Source organism: Gigantopelta aegis, chromosome 3, assembly GCF_016097555.1.
Source record: "Gigantopelta aegis isolate Gae_Host chromosome 3, Gae_host_genome, whole genome shotgun sequence".
Lineage (NCBI taxonomy): Eukaryota > Metazoa > Mollusca > Gastropoda > Neomphalida > Peltospiridae > Gigantopelta > Gigantopelta aegis.
In genome coordinates, this window is record NC_054701.1 from 83,741,946 (window position 1) to 83,752,492 (window position 10,547).

Consider the following 10,547-nt stretch of genomic DNA (forward strand, 5'->3'; position numbering starts at 1 on the left):
AAGAAGGATGAAATCTCCAGTAAATGTTGTCGCGAGTGGCTGTCCTCCTATAGACGAGGTACTGGATAGAAATTCGTGGCATCATCCACTATTTTGCCAAATGCCCGTTCTACTCTGTATTGTGCAGAATTACGGCACTGATCATGTATTGGTCTTGTCATTCAGATCTAGACTGTGGCAACTTTCATAACAAACGTTTTTGAATCACTTTGAAGAGAACTCTTTTGACTGTCAAGACAAAACAGATGCAAACGCACAAAAGACAAGTTAAAGTTTGTTTTGTTTAACAACAATACTAGGGAACATTGATTAATTAATCATCGGCTATTGGATGTCAAAACCTACACTTTTCCTAATGCAACAAGATATCTTTTATATGCACTTTTTCAGTCAGAAAAGCATATACCACGGCCTGTGACCATTTGTGGTGCATTGGTTGGAACGAGAAAACCCCCAATCAGAAAAAAAGGCTGAGCTCTGAATTAGGAAACCATCAAAGTGTTTTGTTCATCTAATACATAAATGGACAACCAAAGACCACCAAAGAAATCCCGACTGCCATTAATAGACGATTTCGGAGTTCCGAACTATGCATGCGCGACATTCCGTAAACAGAGCCGGTGAAAGGTTTACGTTGAAAGTACATTGCAGGCGTCTTTTAAATAGATTGTTCTGTAAATAAAGTTTGTTTTTGTTAAACAACACCACTAGAGAACATTGATTATTAATCATCGGTTATTGGATGTCAAACATTTGGTAATTTTGACATATAGTCATAGAGGAAACATGCTACATTTCTCCATTAGCAGCATGGGATCTTTTATATGCACCATCCCACAGACAGAATAGCACATATCACGGTCTTTGATATACCAGTCATGGTGCACTGGCTGGAACGAGAAATAGCCCATTGGGCCCACCGACGAGGATCAATCCGAAACCGATCGTGCACCAAGCGAGCGCTTTAGCACCGGGCAACGTCTTATTCTGTAAATAAGACATGTATTATTTTGGTTAAATACTTGCGGGAGGTCATTTGAATTTTGTAAATCTATATGAATAAAATGTGAAAAAAATATTTCTTTACCAGAACATTTGTAAATTTATATTGATTTGTGAATCGAGGTTTGTGGTTTGATTTCATTTGCCACGTGGTGTTGATTATTTACTAAGTGCCCTTACAGACGCAAGTGAAGGATAGGTATTGGGGGGGGGGGGGGGGGGGGTCGACCCACCCACTCAAGTGCAAATTTTGGTTTTTCCATACTAGTATATTTTCCAGTGAAGAATGTCTCGATCCCATCTATAAACTTCGCTTGCCACAGTATAGACCCCGCCTTGCTAAACGTTTTGCACATGCACCTGCCTTATAATGTTTTCGCCATATGACACCTACAATAAATCTTTCTAGCTTCAGTATGACATTCGTCAGTGGATTTGTTATCATGGGAGTAAGCTGCTCGGACGAACCATCACTACCCACTGAGGCTTACAGGGCAATATTAGGCTACTCATATGTGTCCAGGGAAGATGAAGACAAACTAGGATCCGCTAGGTTCATATTCGACACCACCTCCCGATTCAAACCATGATACGCCCCTGTTTTCTAATATATATTTGTTGGTAGACAGTCACAGGTTCTATGAGGTGAGCAGGGTTTCATTCTCCTGTTTTTACAAAGTGATGGAAATCTGTTAGCAATGGCATACCCCATCACATCTCCCCCCCCCCCCACCACCATCTCTTATATATTTTCCTGCCCCCCCCCTCCCACTAAAATCCTGCTTAGGCTAATGCATGGGAGTAAATTATTATTTATTTAAGGATACCCTGATATCTGCATTAACAATGCCACGCACGCACGCACACACGCACCACACACACACACACACACAAACACGCACCACACACCATAGAAGAATTTGAAGTGCATCCCTCTGTAAGCGTATTCCACTGAATAACATAGCTGCAACATGATTACATGTTTGATCAAGCTACAAAATAATTGATTTTGTATTCACTACAATAAAGATACTGGTATACGCTGTTAATATAAGATGCATATAGCACACTATTTTTAATTCTATCAGGATTTCCTCAGCAGAGCTTTTCTTGTACAGTTGTCTGGTGCACGACTGTTGTCCGTCAACTTTTGTTTTTGATGTCCACAAACTAATAGAAGATATTTCAAAATATTTGAGTTTGTATTGAATATTAAAAAAACCAAAGTTACATTTAACAATAAAACGTTTAACATCTATTTCCTCCTAGCGTTTTAATGGAGTAATTTTGAAAGTTGATACAGATTCTCTGCGACCTCCAACAGTCTACACAAAGTAACAGATATTTGTAGAGTTTTGATTCAACATATCTGAAACTTGAGACTGGGATTCTCTGGGACAGTCTACACAAAATATATATTCAGGCTAATTAAAAAAATCCCACTTTTTGAACTTTGAAAGCGGTTGTATTGCGGAACAAGTATGTAATGCAGAAAATTGAATTGATGTTTTGCAAATAAAAATCAGTTGGTCTATATTATGTTGTCAACCGAGTGTAAATTTTTTATTTTAATACATGACTTACTTTTAAAATTGCACTTAATACAACGTAATGTCAAAATATGTTATAGGCCTACTATTGATTACGTACCGGGTACTTAACATTTTTTGTACGTACTAACACAATGGTCGATTGTCCCATTATTTTATTTTCCTACAGCCCAGCATAGTCTTAATTTTTTCCTCTATAATATTATACACTTCTTTATTTCTTCGAGTGTTCATTTTGCCCTCAACATTTCGAGATTTCTCGACTTTCTCAGAAAAACAGTCCTGAATAGGCCATATGGTTGCAGTCGTGGGACATAAAAAAAGGAAATCTTGAAATGTTGGAGACAAAATACATTCCTGATGAAATAAAAAGTGTATTTTACAAACAAAACAAAAATAATACAAATAAAAAAGACAAGGCTGTAGTTGGAAATCGACTATTGATTTTTGTACTTAAGTAAATGTTGAGTGATTATCATTGGTATAGCTTTTTTAACACCACGTTTAGAATCACGTGGACATTTTGTCATCAATGCACAACATAATGAACTGGTTTTGTACAAAGGTTCAGTGATCTGCAATGTATACGTTTCCCGATATTCAACTCCAAAATGAAACATTAATGTTTTTTAAATAAAATCACTCGTCGGACGATTTAAGTGTTGAGGTACAGGCCCGTAGCCAGGGTTTTGAGGTGTGTGTGTGTGTGTGTGTGTGTGTGTGTGTGTGTGTGTGGGGGGGCTCGTTTATGCTTATGGTGAGGAACAAAGTGCCTCACACGAGGGCACGAAGCACCCGAGTTGCTTAGGGGGGCCCGGGAACATATTGAAAAAAGCCCCCCCCCCCCCCCCCCCCCATTGGCTACGGGCCTTGGTAGAGCAAATTCTAACAGGCATATGACATGCGTTGTTTTTGGTGGACTGTCTAGAGTGTATTTGTCTAGAAAATAATTGTAATAACACCGTTGCTGACCTGTATTTTTCTTTATTTTTAAAACATAGGTCGGCATTTAGGATGCCAGGGGCTGGCATGCATACATACATCTCAGCTGAAGATTCACAAATAACTATGATTTGCGGACACCTGGGCTCATTTTAAATTACGACTATTTGGTATTTAAACAGTTGATTAATTTGACATAATTTAGAGGACAAGAGAGAAAGCTTCCCCTGCCGGATGGCAGCAAGTGACTAGACTAGAAAAAAACATACCACAGCCTTCAGTGTACTTCGTGAGACAGAAAATAAAGTAAGTCCACTGTGGACGGGGAGGGGGTTGCATTTTATTGTTATGGCACCTAGGACCCATAAAATAATAGAATGTGCCCGATTTCACACTGGTACGTTTTGCGGAATGTTTATTCTGTCAACAAACACTCCTCTGCGTCGTAGGATCGAACCACATCAACGGACCCATTCTCTGATTAGGCTGGTATATCAAAGGCCTTGGTGTGTGCTGTCCGGTCGGTGAGAAAGTTTGTATAAAATATCTATTGTTGCTAACAGAAAACTGTAGCGGGCTTCCTCTAAACCTACAAGTAAACAATTACCAAATGTTTAACATCCGATAGCTGATGATAAATAAATCAATGTGCTCTAGTGGTGTCGTTAAATAAAAGAAACCTTTTCCTTTGTACTTAATATCCAACCCAAACTTCTTTGCGTGTACGTATGGGGGGGGGGGGGGGGATCCATAAATTGCTCAATGGGAGGGATTAGGTACATACATTTTATCCAACCATACCGTATGTAGATTAAGTGCCAAAACCTGCAAATTAATTTTATGGGTTTAGATATTTTATTAATATAACCGAAAGGGTTTTAAATAAGATACTATAATTATATTTGTTACTTGATTGAATATTAACAGGGGATGATAATATTTTATTAAATGTCTTAAACGTGTTTTAGTTTTATATTATTTTAATATATAGACTGTTATAATTGGACTGAATATAATAGCATATTTTATTTTCGTGTTTGATGTTTTTAATATGTTTTTAATGTAATATTTGTATATTTTATATGTCGATTCTTTATAGTCTCTCGTAACTCCATATGAAGTGGCTCAGTGCTATTTTATATATTATTGTTTTATTGATGGATGTTTTTAAAACTGAGGTGAGACTTTAATAAACAATTTGTCTGTTTGTCTATCTGTCTGTTTGCCCGCTATAAAGAGAAACCGGACACCCGTTTCCGAAACACATTAAGCTTCATTTGGATAAGGATGTCTGGTTTCTTCTTGTAGCATTCACACTAAAAGTACTAATCAAAATTATACCCAGGTGATTTTCCAGTCTTATATATTAATTATGAAAATCCCTGGAATAAAAACCATAAAAATGTGTCAGTATTATCATGACCTGTTACGGTATTCAAACAACCGGTCCAAAAAAAACGACAATAAATGACCTGTTATAGATAGAAATATGAGATGTATTTACAATTTTACTGCAAAACTTATGTAATTTGAAACAGACTATAACACCCAGGTTGATATTGAGTACACCTGACAGGTGAAATCACAAGTACCCTCTGTTCCATTGTCCAACTTAATTTTTGATATTAATTTGCAAAAATAATTCCGAGATTCTAAATTGCAGAAATACTTAGTTGGCTTTTCGCCCTCTTCTATCCACTTTGACTGTGACCTAATATAATGACCTTTGAGGTTTTCTTTTCGCAATTCTAATAATTCAGATTTTTTACTTTCGATTTTTTCCCAGTCAATTGTATTTTCGTTCTCCTCTAAAGATTTAATTTCATCGCATATATTTTGTTCTAATTCGGTGCTTTGTTTTTCTTATACACAGAAAAAGATATACTTTCACCCCTTATTTCCATAAGTAATGTTTCTAAGAAGAGTTGATTATTTATCATAGATGTATTTCTTCTTTGGATATTGAATCTATATTGTCCAAATTATACACTGGTACAGCATATTGACGGGCTACTTTTATAATGGTTTCTTTAACTAATTTAACATATTCTTTGTTTAAAAGCAAAAAGTTATTGAATTTCCACAGCCCTTTACCTCTTACTATTTGACTTATGTTTATCCTTAAAACTACTCCTGCATGATCCGAACGGTAACTATTTTCAATTGTGACTTTTTCCACCATAGACATAAGATTATTGGATATTAAGAAGAAATCCAATCTAGCTTGTTTTAAAGGTGTTTTCTTCTTCCATGTATATCTACGGAGATTAGGGTATAATTCTCTAAATGGGTCTTTTAAATCAAATGCTTCCATGTTATCGATAATTTTTTTCCGGCATTTTGGATGATTTACGTATTTATAGTTTTTTGTATCCAGATCTTGATTTAGTACTAAATTAAAATCTCCACAAAGTATATATTTTTCATTTTGGAATTCTTCAATACAGTCTAAAATATATTGATAAAAATTATCGTTATCTGCATTTGGTCCATATATGTTCACAAGGGTAATTCTCTCCCCCTCTATTGATAAATCGATTATGATATAGTTTCCCGAGATATCTTTTCTTATACCATGTACCTTATATTCGAAATTGTTATTGAACATTATAGCCACACCTCGAGCGTTTCCAGTATAAGAACTAAATATGCATTTAAACCCCCACTGCGTCTCTATATATGGCTCTAAGTCTGACGTGAAGTGTGTATCTTGTAAGCAGTAAATGCTAAATGATTTACGTTTTAAGTAATTTAATACATCCCTTCGTTTCTCCTTGTTCCCGAGCCCCTGACACTTAAGCTTTATTATTTGCAGACACGCCATGGTAAGTTCTTCTTAAGATTATGTAATTTGTTATATGGGCACACACTATGTATAAATATAATACTGTTGAGACATATTTAGTCTTTAATTTGTAGATTTGTGTTTTTAACTTGCTAGGAATTGGCAGGTCTTTAATTCGAGCATTTTTTACAGTAAGTTTTCCCCCCCAAAAATAAAAAATCGGTATCAAGGATGAAATAGATTATCGTTAGTTCTTGGTGTGAAAATATATAAAGCAAAGCTAGAGAAAGGACAATCAAAATGTAAATTTCTAAGCAGTGGAAAGAGAAACAAAAGTCAAAAGAAAAATCTAAACGAGTGAGAAAAATGAAACCTATAGTCAAAGGTCACGATATCCAATTCCCCAACCTTTAAAAACATATTGAAACTACATGTAAGATCATAGCCTAATAGTGTAGGTATTTTGCTACATGAAAATATTATTGATTATTAGTACGTAGCTAACAACTATTTAAGGTACATATTAAATATTGTGGTATATAAAGATATGTAAAGTCGTGAATCACATAAACACATATACATAGTTACACAAATAGTGACAGATTGTCAGACCACCCGCTCGCTTCTTCCATGAATAGTGTTCAGCTGACCGTATTCACGTAATTAATGAACATCAGATGTATACTGGCTAAAGTGTGACGGTAGTAGCGGCATTGTAATTGTCATTACGTTTTAGAATATTGTTATGATCACTATTTATAATAGCAACAATTAAAAAATGACCATAGCAAGAAACGGTACTACTATATTGATAGTGGATAAAATATACTATAAATGAATATAAATTAGCTCTATGTAAATTCAAAAAAGTTGTTTGGGAAAACGGGTGGTGTGACATTTGCTGTTTCTATATCATAATTGTTGTAAATGATATGTGACAAATATTAAGCACGAAAAACCATCAGCAACCACAAACAATAACAGCTTGCTCATAGAAACTTTGTAAATACATTACTATATTTCATACACACACACGCACGCACGCGCTACCCCCTCAGTAACACACACAACACATACATGTACACACACACACACACACACACACACACACACACACACACACATATATATATATATATATTACCTAACTAGCGCACATACGCTCAAGGGCACGCACACACATACATATAATATACATACATACATACATACACATATGCATACATGCACACACACACACACACACACACACACACACACACACACACACACACACACATCACCCTGTAGGACTCAACACATTCGCAAATGCACCAACAAATAGGCCTAATACATTGATATGTAAATGATATGCTTACATAACACTGCACACTCATGGATAACTTTAGGCAATAACTTTGCTGTTGTTAAGTACATCACGTTTGTTGCAGTGGAATTAGTACTGACAAACAGCAGAAATGAACTCGCTAAAACATATAATTACCAGTCAGGTATTCTTAGGCTGAAATTACACCTGTGGTTTATTTTAAAAGATTATCCTTCTCTGTTACTCATATTGCAATTAACACGACAACACCGTAACGCCGGTCAGCAAACACAGCCTGTGATGTATAATGATAAACCAAGACATGTTACATGATTTCTTCCAAGTAGAGAAAACCACAATATTTTAAAATGATATTAACCACAATTTCAGTGTTCTACAAATGATCAGCACGACATCTTTCAAAAGATGTATGGTTTCTTGAGGTTACTCACTACATTTCAGAACACTTTTGGTTCAAACTTTGTCTGGACTAATACAAGGTGTGTATATAATATATTCAGAACTTTTTTTCAGAGTTTTCATGATAAAACTGGAATAAATGATGTGTATAAACGGATATAAATAATATATTCAGGGTTCGCAGATTACAGGAAACTATCATTCTCACTGAGAATAGATCATGAAAGGTAATTGTTACCTCCCCTTAGCCAGTAAATTTATATAGCTAAGTATCAGAACAGAACAGAACTTTATTTCACTCAGGCCGCTATGCAGCGGCATATGAAGTACATTAACAATAATTATATGACAGTGACAAGATGGGGTTTACAGGAGAAAATTTATATGTACAAAATCAAAACAAAAAGTTTCTAATAATAATAATAATACAAAATGAAATATACTTCTAATAGTAATAATCTATATATATATATATGCAAACATGGATAGTAGTAGTCGGAATAAGACAGCATAAGCTTGGGAGACAATTCTTTTTAAGGTTTACCGAATTTATCCGTAATTTCTTTTATTAATTTGCACAACTTTTTTTAGAAGACTTATCACTATGGTAATATTCCCGTCCCTGAACCAGTGCTAGCGATGTCAGAGGCCGGATCCGAGATGGGCGTGCCTGAACCTATTTCTAGATATAAGTACGTAAAAGGAGTTCCCATACCCATATATGTCTACCAATAATCTAAGTTAGGGCAACAATGAATCGCTCTCCTCAATTCTGTTCAGGGCGAGGTCTGTACACAGAGGCGGCACAGTGTAAAAAATTGTGGTACGGCTCGTGGTTGCCAGACTCGCCTTTCAAATTACTTTTAAAGACATTTTCACAGATATAACAAATATACCCCCTTCCCCCCCCCCCCCCCCACACAAAAGTGGTACGGCCATGCCGTACCTCTTTGAAATGTGGTAGGGCCATGGCCGTACCGGCCGTACCGTTTATGCCGCCCCTGGTACATATATTATTCAAAATGGTCATCTTATATTTTTGCTAGAAAGTTGAGATAGCCGAGCGTGGTGTGAAATGCAACTTCTCCAGAATCATTTTCTATTTCACAGCAAACCATCGTGTTGTGTTACACACTCTCCCAGCAGTCAACTGTCAGCTCATCTCCTTCAAGACTTTCTCCTGTAAATCCCATCCTGATCTTCCGCAGTCCTCTCTGGACGACCTGTTTACTGACGTTCTTACAGAAACCCTTCCTTATCCCATCGTACATAGCGTTAATACAGAACTGAACATACGACATCCAGGTTGTGTGATTGTAATTGTCCGTATCTGTCCACATGACCGTCACCTTGAAAGCATGGGTATCTGCTGGTCTGGGAGTTCTCTGAACTTTCAGAGGTACATTCGAAATGGCGACGTTAGCATATTTTCCTCTCCATCAGTCGGGAAGAGGCATTGGTCGTCTGGTGGCTTTGTTGACGTAAACAACCTGAGTGATGATGTGCTTAAGTTTCTGCCCAGTAGAGGGCACAGTTACTGTCCCAATGGTACTTATAGCCAAATTGGAACTGGAAACTAAGGGGCCATTTTGATACCGTTCTGTCGTACATACCTTGGTGGATCCCTATCGCCACTGAAGCCATGAACAAATTAAACCCTGAGATGTGTATGGTATTTTCTGGAAAAAAGAAAGAAAAAAGTGAGATTCTCCCCCCCCCCCTGAAGGGAACGGCCCTGAGTGTGCTCTAGTAGTGTCGTTGAATAAAACACACTTTTTAACTTTGTTATTTATTATATTATGTACTAGATGTAACCAATATGTTTAGCAAGGAAAAGTTTAGATGAGGTGTGGTGCCTTACACTATTAAAAACCCCACCCCCATTTTGAACAGGTTTAAGACCAAATTATGAATGCTATTCATGTATTCATGTTAAACTACATGTTCATAACAATAAATCACAAAGCAATGCAATATATGTGGTATGGATATAGTACCGGGGTTATACTCACCAACAAAAGTTATTCGGTTCCTGATATATATATAATTCTCTATGTAAATGTGTATATATACATACCGTACTTAAAACATTCTGAACCTTTTATTATTGTATTGTATTTAATATGTGAAGGTAATATTATTTAAATATGGTGCAGTACATGCTGTCTAAACCATTTTCATGGATATTTTGAATATCTTTATATTAAACACAAGTCTTACAAACATAAAAAGTGAATTTACATACCATTCTAGGCAAGTCTGCATTACATGTACAATTCACCTATCTCACAACAGTTCATCTTACAATGGCCTGTTTTTTTGTTTGCTTTTTGTAATATTTTAGAATTGCAGTTCTATTTATATTATGCTTAACTTATGTTTTGGTGTATATAATTGACATCTACTTGGAATACCGGCCTCGGTGGCGTCGTGGTTAGGCCATCGGTCTACAGGCTGGTAGGTACTGGGTTCGGATCCCAGTCGAGGCATGGGATTTTAAATCCAGATTCCGACTCCAAACCCCGAGTGAGTGCTCCGCAAG